General features: G+C 40.6%; 1 long non-coding RNA gene across 4 annotated transcripts in view; it reads left to right on the forward strand.

The window, feature by feature from the left end:
- The window catches only part of LOC134965600 (uncharacterized), a 101157-nt gene that overhangs the window by 60434 nt on the left and 27689 nt on the right, over positions 1 to 13034 (forward strand). For 3 of the 4 annotated variants that reach the window (XR_010188457.1, XR_010188458.1, XR_010188460.1), the window contains one exon: positions 10181 to 10978. The exons of the other annotated variant lie outside the window; for it this stretch is intronic. This is a non-coding gene — a long non-coding RNA (uncharacterized LOC134965600). Of the gene's footprint in view, positions 1 to 10180; positions 10979 to 13034 lie in introns of those variants that run through there. 4 annotated transcript variants of the gene reach the window in all.

Raw genomic sequence — 13034 nt, forward strand, 5'->3', positions numbered from 1 at the left:
GGTGACTGATGAAATGATAACCGGTAGTAATGATAACAGATGAGTGATAACTTGACAGAGAATATTCTGGTATGGGAACCAGAGCAGATTAAAACATGGAACCAGCAGAGATGGTGTTGTATGGCAAACCTGGTAGCAGAAGCAGGAGTCTGACTCACAGTGCAGGTAATGAGGCACTGGCAGCAAGCAAGCTGTATCACAGGTGGAGAGATGGAACACACCTGGAGTCAGTCTCTACTGCTAGGCTGAAGCACACAGAGATGGTGGTGAGTGTGAAGCCTGTAGATGGAAGCAGGTATTGCTGGGGCTTGTAGTTCCACGGAGCTGTGAGAAGTAACCAGGAGTACAGAGTCTCAGGTAGAAAGCCAGGAACACCGAACAGCAGGTAGGTATCCAGGTACACGGAGGAAACAGGAACCAGATCCTTACACATGAGTCGCAGGAGTGACACAAAGTTCAGGATGCCTGCAGACTGATCCTGCAGCTTCATATATACCCCTTGTTAAACAGTCATTGGTGGAGTGAGGAAAAGTGGGTGCGGCCAAGCACCGGATTGGCCGCCGTATGCTGACAGCTGGAGGCTGTCATGGCGGCGCCCATGCCGCGGCCTAGCGGGAACGCGGCGTGCTACACGCCCGCTATCACAGGAGCGCTCCCAGGCCCAGGATGGCGTCTGATGGCAGAGACGCGGATGACAGATGAACGCAGGGACCCAGGACGGAGTCCGCAGCGGCGGACAGATGTCAGCTTGGTGAGTCGATTCCTGACAACTCCCTTGAAAGTCCCAGTTCTCATGGAATAGTCTGTATTTCCAGCTACCTACCAAGGTGTGATCTTGCTGTAAATGTATGTTGGCTGGAAGAATCAGGGATCTACAGTACTTACAGTAGGTGGATAAAAGTTATCATTTGACACTTTTTTCAATTAAAATTTTTATAAGGTTACCTTAAAATAATCCACAAAAAGTCCCAACTATCCATCTATTTCCCCGTGACATCTGCTCTCAACCTATCCTTATCTTTATGTAAAATAAAAATAATAATGGGATAATAAAATATTATTACTGTGATCTGTATGTGCCTATTGTCTAGCACCCTCTGCCATGTATAATAGTAGCGGTGCTCCCAGCGTCTTCTCAGCCAGATGCACCGCTAGTAATATACAATACAGCAGGCAGTGCTGCACTGCTGCCTGCCTTTCCTTTGTGCTGAGCTCTTCATTCCCCAGGCCAGCTCACTGCATTCCAGGCCCACAGCGCCCTGTGCTGAGGAGCAGTTCTGTAAGTGTTGGGAACCAAAGGCACCAGAGAGTAGAAACAGAGACAGCCAGACACACAGACAGCTGGTTACAGGAGTCACAGCAAAGCAGTCATGTATCCCTGTCCAGTCAAGAACTGGGAGGGTAGAAAATGTGTGGCTTAAGGGCACTTCTAAAGTGTGGCATAGTGTGTAAGGGCACTACTACCACATATCACAATGTTAAGTGTCACTACTAATGAGTGGGATAATGTGTATAAGGGCACTACTAATGTGTCATAATACATATAAGGACATAACTGATGTATGGCATATAGCGTATAAGGACAATACTAATGTGTGGCATAGTGTATAAGGGCACTACTAATGTGTGGCATAATGTGTATAAGGGCACTATTAATGTGTGGCATAGTGTGAATAAGGACACAACTAATGCGTGGCATAGTGTATAAGGTCACTACTAATGTGTGGCATAATTTGTATAAGGGCACTACTAAAGTGAGGCATATCATGTATTGGACATTACAGTGTGGCATTGTGTATTTTAAGGGCACTACTACTGTGTGGCATTATGGGTATAGAGGCACTACTACTGTGTTGCATATCATGAATAAGGGCTCTACTATTTAGCATAATGTGCATAAGGGGTACTTTTGTGTGGCATAATTTGAATAATGAATACTACTGTGCGATGCAATGTGAATAAGGTTGAACTACTGTGCACCGGGCAGCAAAATGCCTAGTTACAGCTCTGGACTGACAGAACTACACACATATCATAAATTCATCTGAAGCTTTTTAATCATACAGTAAACTGTAAAAACTGGTTAATTACTTTATATGTTGTTCAGGTCTTAACATAAAGACGGTCAGCTCCGAGTTGCACATTGCAGCAGATGCTTCTTTTGCCATAGTTGTCTGCGAATAATTGCTATTGCTAATAAAAGCTTTTCTCTTGATGAGCAGGCATGCATCTAAATGTGTATGGACAGACATTCAGTGTCCATAAGCAGTAACACAGCTTGGTGTCTTGTTACACACCATCATCAGTCGCACCTTTGGGGCTTTCCCCAGCCCTATAGCAGGTGTAGATTTTCCATCTGAGTATGGCCTCCTATGTGAGAGGTTAAGCATCTGTGTATGCAACCACTTCAAAGACATAGCTGTGACACTCACATAACATGCACATAAGACAGTCCATCTCTGACCATCTGAATAAACACCCTGTCCCTGTCCAAGAACACCTATTACATCTTCTATATGCTTCTGCAAGTGTGCTTCTTAAAATCACTACTGCGGCCCTGTATACACACAAACAAGATGCATGTGTGCTATTTAGATGCAAGCTAAGTAAAATAAATTGCTCAGTTGCACAAATCCAACATCAACACAGCATGCAACTCATAACTACGCACTTAGGGGGTCATTCCGAGTTGATCGCTAGCTGCTTTCGTTCGCTGTGCAGCGATCAGGCAAAAGAACGGCACTTTTGCGCATGCGTATGTGCCACAATGCGCACGCGCGTCGTACTATTAAAATGAACAATGTAGTTTTGCACAAGGACTAGCAAAGCTTTTCAGTTGCACTGCTGCCCGCAGAGTGATTGACAGACAGAGGGCGTTTCTGGGTGTCAACTGACCGTTTTCAGGGACTGTTCGGAAAAATGCAGGCGTGCCAGGAAAAATGCAGGCATGGCTGGGCGAATGCAGGGCGTGTTCATGATGTCAAAACAGGAACTGAACAGTCTGAAGTGATCACAAGCGCTGAGTAGGTCTGAAGCTACTCTGAAACTGCACAAAATTATTTTGTAGCTGCTCTGCGATACTTTCATTCGCACTTCTGCTAAGCTAAAATACACTGCCAGAGGGAGGCGGCATTGCGTTTGCACGGCTGTTAAAAACTGCTAGCGAGCAATCAACTCAGAATGACCCCTTTAATTCTCTCTGTGAGTTGCAATGAATAAAACTGCATCAAAGTTAATAAGATCACTCACTGGAGATCTTTTCTGGGATGCCCAGTGATCAATAATAAACCCTTCTTCAGTTAGAACTTGTCTGACAAAGTTCTCATCATATTTGAACATATGTAACTTGTCCTGCCCAACCATCATATAAGTTGTATTTAGAAGCCCAAGTATTATCAGGTTTCCTTTAGGTTTCAGTAGCTTCACAATTTTCCTGAAATTCTTTCTATAATCATCTTGGTCTTTGCTGATGAGTTCCAGCAGCCACGCAGTTATCACACAGTCTGCTGGTGGTAGCACCTCCGGGTCTGTCAGATTTTCTTTTTCAAAGTCACATTTCTTGATGTCTGCAATTGCTGTCTTCAACGTTATATCATCACACTGAAGCAGGTCACTGAAATATACAATAACAATAATGTTAATTTGGATGTGTTACTAGCTACAGAATGCATCCACATGACAAATAATATATTGTTTTGTGCCATGGGATGTTTTATGGATATTCAGTGGGTAAGAAGGTAAAATTTAGGGAGGCAATATCTGTTTTCTGTGAGGGTTCCTTGAAGTGAGTTGGGTACGGGATCCTGACAGTCAGGAAGCTGATGATCAGAATACAGCGGCATCCAGATGGGCAGAATCCCCAAATCCTGACACTTTTTGGAAGATAAGCTAACCCACCTTTTATGCTCCCCCTAACCCTAATTCTCCATTCCTGCAGCCTAGCCCTAACCCTCCACTTAGTGCCTATCCCTAACCTACTCCCACAGTCTAGTCCTAACCCTCCTCTCCTGCAGCCTATCCCTAAACCTTACCCTAGTGCACAGGTTCTCAAACTCAGTCCTCAGGACCCCACACAGTCCATGTTTTGCAGGTCACCTGTAGATTTTTAAAATGTGACAGTTGGTGATAACACAGTGCAGTTGCTGGGTGACATGGAAAACGTGAACCGTGTGGGGTCCTGAGGACCGAGTTTGAGAACCACTGCCCTAGTGTCTAAACCTAACCTCCTCCCACAGTCTAAACTTAACCCTCTATTCTTAAATCAGGATTCTCATTGGTTTTGGGATTCCGGCATCACAAACGTCGGGATGCCAACTACATCTCCTTGAAGGTGGTGGTGATTGGGTTTTATTCTCTACTTTCAATGAGATAAACCTTTCATCTTCTGTGTGCATTTTATATAGCAGTAGCGGCCATTGGGTACTGTTTTCTGTTACACTAAGCTTCTTACAACTTTTTCTATTGCTCAGACTTTTTCTCTGTGTTTTGGGTTTCATTGTTATTTATCATGTTTTGTTTTTGGCAAAACCACCCTCAACTGTTTTGGTTTGGATTCTGTTTTTGGTTTGGTTAAAAAATGATTAAAACATTTCTAATTATTAATAAAAATTAATAAAAAAAAAAGGTTACAATCATATAATGTTTGCAATCCAAAACCAGAAATTTGGATTTTAAATCCGAATTCCAAACTGCGGGAAGATCCAAACTGAGACTTGATTCAGATCAGATCTCCTTGGGAGATCCAGACCTGGTTTTGGTTCAGATTCACAAAAGTTATCTGGATTTGGATTTCTGAAGAACTGAACAGCACATCTCTACAGATAGATATAAATTATAAAGCAGAGATTTAGACTGAACATGATCAGAGCATCAGATATCTTCATACCTTAACCTCTTTCATACAGTACAAGGAGGACATTTGGGATTTCTGAGCATTTGTGACACTTGTGGGTTAGTGGGAGAATTTAGTGGCATGTACAATTATGATTGGCATGTGGAGGCATTTGTGCCCAATGGTGATTTTAGGACATGTCGGGAAATTTTAGGGTGAGTGTAGTGTCTGAGTGGCATATGGAAGATATAGAAGCATATGGCTATATATTCAAATGCAAGTGTCTTATATGGTGTAGGAATTCATCAGGGAATTGTTTTTATATTTTATTTCTGAGATTAAGTGCAATAACTGGCCAAAATTAAGGATAGACCACAGCACCTGCAAAGTGTACATGGTGCTCATTCCATTTTTACAAGAACACATCATTTTAGACTAAACTACTGTAAACCAATGAATTTTCAATAGAGAAATGTGTTGTTAGTTATATTGCCAAATTGTACTCATAGTTGGACTGGCCCACAGGGGTACATGGGAAACCCATGGTGGGCCTCACTACCTAGGGCCTTGCCAACTCTTCCAGGGATCAGGTTCCAGATTGTGCAGTTTAATTATACCTTAGACATATGTTACCTTACACTGCACAGGACTATGGTATATTTTACAGGGCTTTGGTGTATTTCCTCTCCTGCCCCTCAGTATGCCTCCGATGGGGGTCATCTCAAATGTTACTCTGATTTGTGAGCCAATCAAAGCTTGCAATCTGGCAGCCAATCAGGAGCTGCTGCTGCCGGTCCATGAGCTATGATTAGCTGGTGGTCAGCTTCAAATTTAAAAATGCTGCATGTCCTTAAAAACCTGTTGCCCTGTGAGGTCACTCCAGTCAAACATACCTGGTGCCAGCCCTGAGGCCAGGCATTCCCATCCTCAGTCCTCAAGACGGACTAACAGATGCCGGCCGATCTCTGACTTTTTTAACCACTTGCCTGGCATGGTCACATCAGATGGCAATAGGGGAATGTTCAAGGAGATGGAAAGGAAAGAAGGTAAGCTGGATGAACACAGTGACAATACAGATTGCAAGATGGCAGAAAGATCAGTTAGATATGAAGCACTAGCATTTGGCTGGCATTTCAGTTGTTTTTATCTGAAACATTAGAAGAACTAGACTAATGTCAGGTACAGTTCAAACTTTATCAAGGAATTTTTTTACCAAGTGGTAAAGAGGAATCAGGCGCTAATGGATGTTGCGTTTCCAATGCTGCTGCTAAAAAAAATTGGGGTAGTCAAACCCAAAAATACATACATATATACAAACACAATAGCAGCTCTACCGGATTAATTAATTAATGAATAAGAAGGATTGAGTGACAAAAACTGATCACAATTTAATTAGACATATTGTTAAAACACATTAAAAACCATAACATGGCCACTAGTTCAATATACACAATTAATCGAATAGCTGCCTATCTAGTGTAGTCCGTTCCTATTTAAAGTGGACTGGTAGAGAATTGGGTGAAAAGACTGGAGGCGGACCAAAGATGCAGTCCCACATAGGTTATTACCACATTAAGCCGCTGGAGGTGTAGCCCTTGAGAGTGTCTCTTTGATATACTCAAACCCAAGCAAGGTTTTTTAGGGGTCCTCACTGCAATGCGGTATCCTCCTGACGTGGAGAAGATTGATGGTACTCCAGATGGATTTGTTCACCTCGATTTCTCTGCAAGGTTTAGGATCCAGTCCTGGTCCGGGCACACAAAGGCAGCAATAATTCCAATGGATAGTGGCCAAGCAAGCCTACTGACGCGTTTCGCTGCAGGCACTGCAGCTTTTTCAAAGGTGGTTTGGGCAAGTAAACTATCTGGGTATTTATACCCTTAGTGATTGGTATCAAATCATCAGCTGTTCACTCAATCCTTCTAATCAATGCAAATAATACACAAAACACTTATCCTTAACTAATTAGCAAACTAATATAAAATCCTAAGACAGACTCAGTTATTAAAATAACCTTTTACAATGAATTCTAGCTTAAAAAAACATTTTTTCTTCGTTCAGAATATATAAACACTTAAACTGCTTCCAGGTTAAGGGGGACATGTGACTACATTGAAATGTCTCCATTTATGGCAACCAATTCAAAAAATGAGTAAAAAGAGGCATACACATATAGATACTATTCTTCTTTTACTTCTGGAGGAGTCAAAAACATAAGAAAATATACAATCACAGACTGTTTCTATTATCCCGGACGGTCAGTCTATCACTTCCGTGATCAGAAGTCAGATGATTTCTCCATTCAGTGGAACGCATACTCGTTCCGCTGCTTAGCAACAGAACAGTGACTTCACCCTCAGTCTCGCGTCTCTCCGATCACGTGACCACATTGATCACATGGACATGTGACGCAGGGGCGCTACTGAGCGTGAAGCTCATGGCATTACGGTGTACTCCCGTTATCATAGGAACCCACGGCCAATGGCAGCATCGCTGGACTTATACTGCAGCCCTTTATTCAAATAGTCCCATTCTAGATGTTCGCATTCTCTCGACCTTCTGTAAGATCTGGTTGTTAAATTATTTCTAATTCACTGTATTCTTAGTAAGTTTATCCAAGATGCCATAACCCCATTGAAAAGATAAATGGGGCAATTAAGAAACGTTAATATTCTGTATATGTTCATATGAACTATAATTATTTTCACAAACATTACAAAATTACATATCCCCTAATCAAACCACCCTTTTCACATATGGGAAATGGTACTGATCAGAAAAAAAAGGTAGGGAGGGAAGGAAAGGTGGAATAGACAAGGATACAAAAAACCTTTATATAATAGGTAGTCCACTAGGGCTGATGGTAATCATGATCTAATAATATCCCTAGTAATTTTTCAAATAATTGTGAGACACATAGTCATTATGCCATGTATCTCCCTAATATTATATAGCTGTCTCAGGGAGTTTGCAGGGAGAACTCAATACAAACATATATCCGGCTCCAACCACATCTCTATCTACATCTGGATAAATCTAATGTCCAATCCTGACCAGTCGTGAATCAGATCACAGTGTTTAATTCTACCGACTCGTTTAGACCCTCTGGGTAAATACTGTTCATCTGGTACATCCAGAAAACTTCCTGCCTACATAGTCTTCTAAATCTGTTTCCCTTACGAATAGTTTGGGCTACAGATTCAAGACCTATCAGTTTCAGACATTTAGGATCCCCGTTATGGGCCTCAGCATAGTGTTTTGAGACACAATGTGTCTGGATACGTTTAATGATATTCCTCCTATGTTCAAGGAATCTTACTCTCAGAGTTCTGGTGGTACGTCCTACATATTTTTTGTCACATCCACACGCTAGCATGTAAATGACATATGATGTGTCACAATTGATGAAACTCTTTATTTCTAGTGATCTCTCTGTCTTCTCTGAATTAATTCTCTTTATCCGATTTTGTATATGATTGCATGTTATACATTTATTTTCCCCACATCTATAGCACCCCTTGATTTTATCTTGATGATCTTTTAACCAGTCACTACCAGTTTCTCCCTCACTTCTGGACACTTTCACAGGCTTCAAATGACTAGGTGCTAATAAGTTTCTGAGAGATTTATTCTTGCGGAAAATTAATCTCGGTTTAGGGGTTAGTACTGAACAAAGTTGTGGGTCTTGTTTAAGGATACTGTAATTTTTTGAGACAATTTCCCTAATTTCAGAGTGACAATTATTAAAAGTCGAGATAAACGCTACTTCCTCCCTTTTCAGTATATCCATTCCTTTATTTATTTTTGGTGATAGCAGAGTCTCTCTTTCTTTATTTCTGACTTCCTCTACAGCTGAATTTATAAGTGGTAAAGGATATCCTCTATTACGAAAAGCATTGCACATAGTTTTAGCTTGATCGTCAAAGGAGGCAAGATCTGAGCAATTCCTTCTGAGTCTTAACAACTGACTCTTCGGGATGCTCTTCTTCCATGGTGTATAGTGACTACTTTTGAAATGCAAATATGCATCTGTTCCCACCTCCTTCATAAAATTGGTAGTGAAAATTTTGTTATCCCTGACCTCCAAGGAGATATCCAGAAAGTTCATCTTACGTGGGTGAAACGTGTGAGTAAAGTATAAATTAAAAGAATTAAAGTTCAAGTGTGTGACAAATTATAAAACTGATGTGTCATCCCCATCCCAAATAATAAATAAATCATCAATATAACGGCCATAGAGAACCAGGTTCGCGCCAAAGCCGCTACCCCACACGAGCTGGTCTTCGACCTCGCCCATGTAGAGGTTGGCATAACTGGGCACGAACCTGGTTCCCATGGCCGTTCCCATCACCTGCAAATAAAAAATGTCCAAAAATAAAAAATAATTGTGATGTAATATAAATCTGAGGGAATCCACAAAGACTTGTTGGTGTATCTCACTAAGGTCACCATCCTCAGCAAGCCTCTTTGCTATTACATTAACATCTAAATCGTGCGGAATATTAGTGTATAGACTTTGTACATCTAGCGTAAGGAACCCATAAGAGTCTCTCCACTCGATGTCTTTAATTAAATTAAAAAAATGTGTTGTATCCTTAACATGTGACTTAAGCATGGATACTCGTGGCTGTAAAAAAATATCAACATAATGTGAAAGGTTAGAGGTGAGGGAACCTACACCAGAAATTATAGGACGCCCAGGTGGTGAAGTGAGTGATTTGTGGATTTTAGGGAGGTGGTAATAAATGGGGACTGTTGGATGTGCATTATACAGAAACCTAAATTCCTCCTTGGAGATCAGATCATTACACAAGGCCTCATCTAAAAGATGATGAAGCTCTTAAAGAAAGTCAGAAGTGGGGTCCCTAACTAAAACCCTATAGAAATCACAATTCTGAAGCTGCCTCTTTGCTTCGTTGATATAGTCAGATCTATCTTGTATGATGAGTCCCCCCCCTTATCTGCTTGCTTGCTTAATCACAATTGAACTATCCTTAGTTAGTCTTCGCACTGCCTGTTTCTCCCATTTATTGAGATTGCTGGTTTTATGTGAAGCAGATGTTTTTGAACATAGGTTCTTGAAATCATCCAAAGTAGTTTTGTAGAAACTATCTACACTTGACCCTTTGGACTTAATGGGGTAAAATTCAGATCTTTTCCTGAACTCACTCTTACCATTCACAGTTCAAACTTTATGATGTTTCTTTGGTAAAGAGAAGTAACTGCTCAAAAGTAGACAATGGAAAGGATAGTAGGTCTCAGCATACACAGTAGATCACAACAAAGTGTGTCTCAAAAAATTGTACACTATGAGAACAGTACCCTGAGACATTTCTTTATTGTCAATAGTATTACCAAGGCTGGGAGTTGGCATATTTCAAGCATGAAGAAGGTCCCTATGGTGAGATCAGAAGATGTAAATTTGGGATGGAAGTGGAATGATTTTCCAGTACTTTGAAGCTGCAACCAAGGCCATGGAATGCATTCACAGAGGAATCTATTCACAGAGGAATCTAAGGTTGCTTTTAAGGCTTATGGGCTGTAACAGAGATTTAATGCTCATGAAGAGGCACTTCTGGGATCTTCTTGTGCCATGGGGATGGAGGACCCTTGAAAATACTTTTCTGATGCTATAAGTTTCAGACATATTATTTAAACCAACAGAGTATTTATGATATTATGAAATACTAAAACAAACAGGGAAACAGTTCTTTGAAGATTCTATCCTTTCTTCATATTCTGGTTCTCACTAATGAAGAATGCTGCATCCTACATGCAAAAGTAGAAGCCAGCACGTTAATCAATCTGACATATTAGTACAGGGATGTTCATTTATTGACCACAAGAGGTCAATAAACAGCCAAAATAATGATTTTCTCGTACTGTAGCCTGGTTGGGTATATAAGGCTCCTTTTGTTTAATTCATGTCTAGATGTCATGATGATCAAATTAATTTCTCTCTCTAAGGAGTTTACATTTTTTTCCTACTGTACTTCAGGAGAGCAAAGAAGAATCCTTATGGATTTAGCTTCTACCCAGTAGGCAACACTATCTATATATGGCACTGCCTAATAGAAGCCTATGGGCTTCTTTTTCGCATTGGTCACTGAGAGGGATCCAATCAGTGGCAGCGCCATAGTTAGGGCTGCAGCGCAATTCAGAATTCAAATAGGGGAGCAACACCAATTGCCAGTGAGTCCTGGTCAGCGATGTTTGGCAGCGTTTGGGGTGGCAGTTAGTGTGGCTCCCTAATTTGAATTTTGGACTACACTGCAGCCCCACCTCTGAAGTCGCCACTGGATCCAACAGAATCAGGAGGTGCATTTCCATAAGACCCAGAAGTACAAAAGAGAAAATATTTGTCCTGTGAAATATTAAAAGCAGATAGGTTGAAAAATGTGCAAAAAGTAAGAACTTGTGATAAAAGCTTGCACTGTGTTGTGCATGATACAATTCATTATCAGAATTTAACCCAATAAATTATTTTTGTTCAAGACATTTAGGGGCAGATGTCTTAAGCCTGGAGAAGGCATAAAGAAGCGATAAAGCGGTGACAAGTGCAAGGTGATAATGCACCAGCCAATCACCTTCTATCTGTTAATTTACATATTGGAGCTGATTGGCTGATGCGTTATCACCTTGCACTTATCACTGCTTTATCACTTCTTTATGTCTTCTCCAGGCTTAATACATCTGCCAATCAATAGAAAAAAAGTAAAAGGATAGATCAAAGGCGATAACACAATCATAAAATTTGATATACGTCACATGTTCTATTGTCCCTTCTGGCAATCACTGTCTCAAATGTCTCATAATATCCAGGTAGTGATTTTCTATCACTTTTTGTTCATCTTGTTTTCTCTATGGAATACCCTTTTGGAGTATGTCTAACATGACAGTACTGGCATAAAACCGGATTATGCCACTTTTTGTCCATTACTTCTGACCTGCATGTTTTTGTACAAACCAGAAAGTGGAAACTACATAGAAAAACATCTTATTGCTGTTTTTATGAACTTTTAATAAAAACGTTTTGGATTATCGTGGATGTTATCCTGACTTGAAAGATACCTTTATACGTGGGAACAATCCCCCTCCAAAAGTGAGTGGGGTACGTTTTTTGAAATAGCTCCTTTCCTGCCTTATAATACGGTGGATACAGTATTAAAAGATACCTTTATATACCTGTCCCTACTTATCTTGATGTGAGTTTTGGTACGTCCAATAATACCTGCAGAGCGGTGGCGAGATACTATCCTTATCTACTATCAAATTGGGCTTTGGCACTTTAGGCCTCCTTTTCTGGACACTCAAAGGCTATTTTTATCAGTGTTTTAAGCAATATTACCCATAGATTGTATTATCTCTTTTTTTCATGTTTGACATCTGGATATTATGAGACTTTTGAGACAGTGATTGCCCGAAGGGCCAACAGAACATGTGACGTATATCAAATTTTATGATTGTGTTATCGCCTTTGATCTATCCTTTTACTTTTTTTCTATTGATTGTCATTTTTGATCTGTTATTTGGACAGATCTGTTGAGGATCTAGATTGGGCTGACAACTTTGCGCCAGGAATTTACACTGTTGTATTTTTAATACATCTGCCCCTCAGTGTAACCTGGGTGTCAATCTTACATCAAATGTTAACACTGTTCTGTGTTTTATATATTTGGTTAATAAACCTAATAAAGGATTGGTTGTACTGGATCCTTTTCTCTCATCAATAAATTAGTCCCATAAATCCTGGCAGGAAAGTTCTTAATTCTCTATACAGAGGGGACCTTCAACAGATGTATTTAATGTCATACTTAGGAGTAACAACTTTTTAAAGACCTAGGTGGAGTGTACACCTGTACTTCTAGTAGTGGGTTAATGTATTCTGAGTGACTCACTGTTCTCCAATGTGCCAGAAAGTATGGGCACTGTATGGCAATAATATGTTTCCAGTCTTATAGGACTCATATGGTGTTCCACTCTTGCAGGTTGGTGCTATGATCAAACTACAGTACCTGCAAATGGTTCCAAATATAAATACATAGGCAATGGGATGAAATTGAGTCTAAGATGGCTGTAGGTGCGGGATGCCGACCGATCTCTGACTTTTCTTTAAAGGGGCCATCACTTACAAGGCAAAACCATACCTTATAAGTGATTGCCCCTTTAAAAAAAATATTACATCGGCCACCATCCCGCTCCT

This window comes from Pseudophryne corroboree, chromosome 10 (assembly GCF_028390025.1).
Source record: "Pseudophryne corroboree isolate aPseCor3 chromosome 10, aPseCor3.hap2, whole genome shotgun sequence".
Lineage (NCBI taxonomy): Eukaryota > Metazoa > Chordata > Amphibia > Anura > Myobatrachidae > Pseudophryne > Pseudophryne corroboree.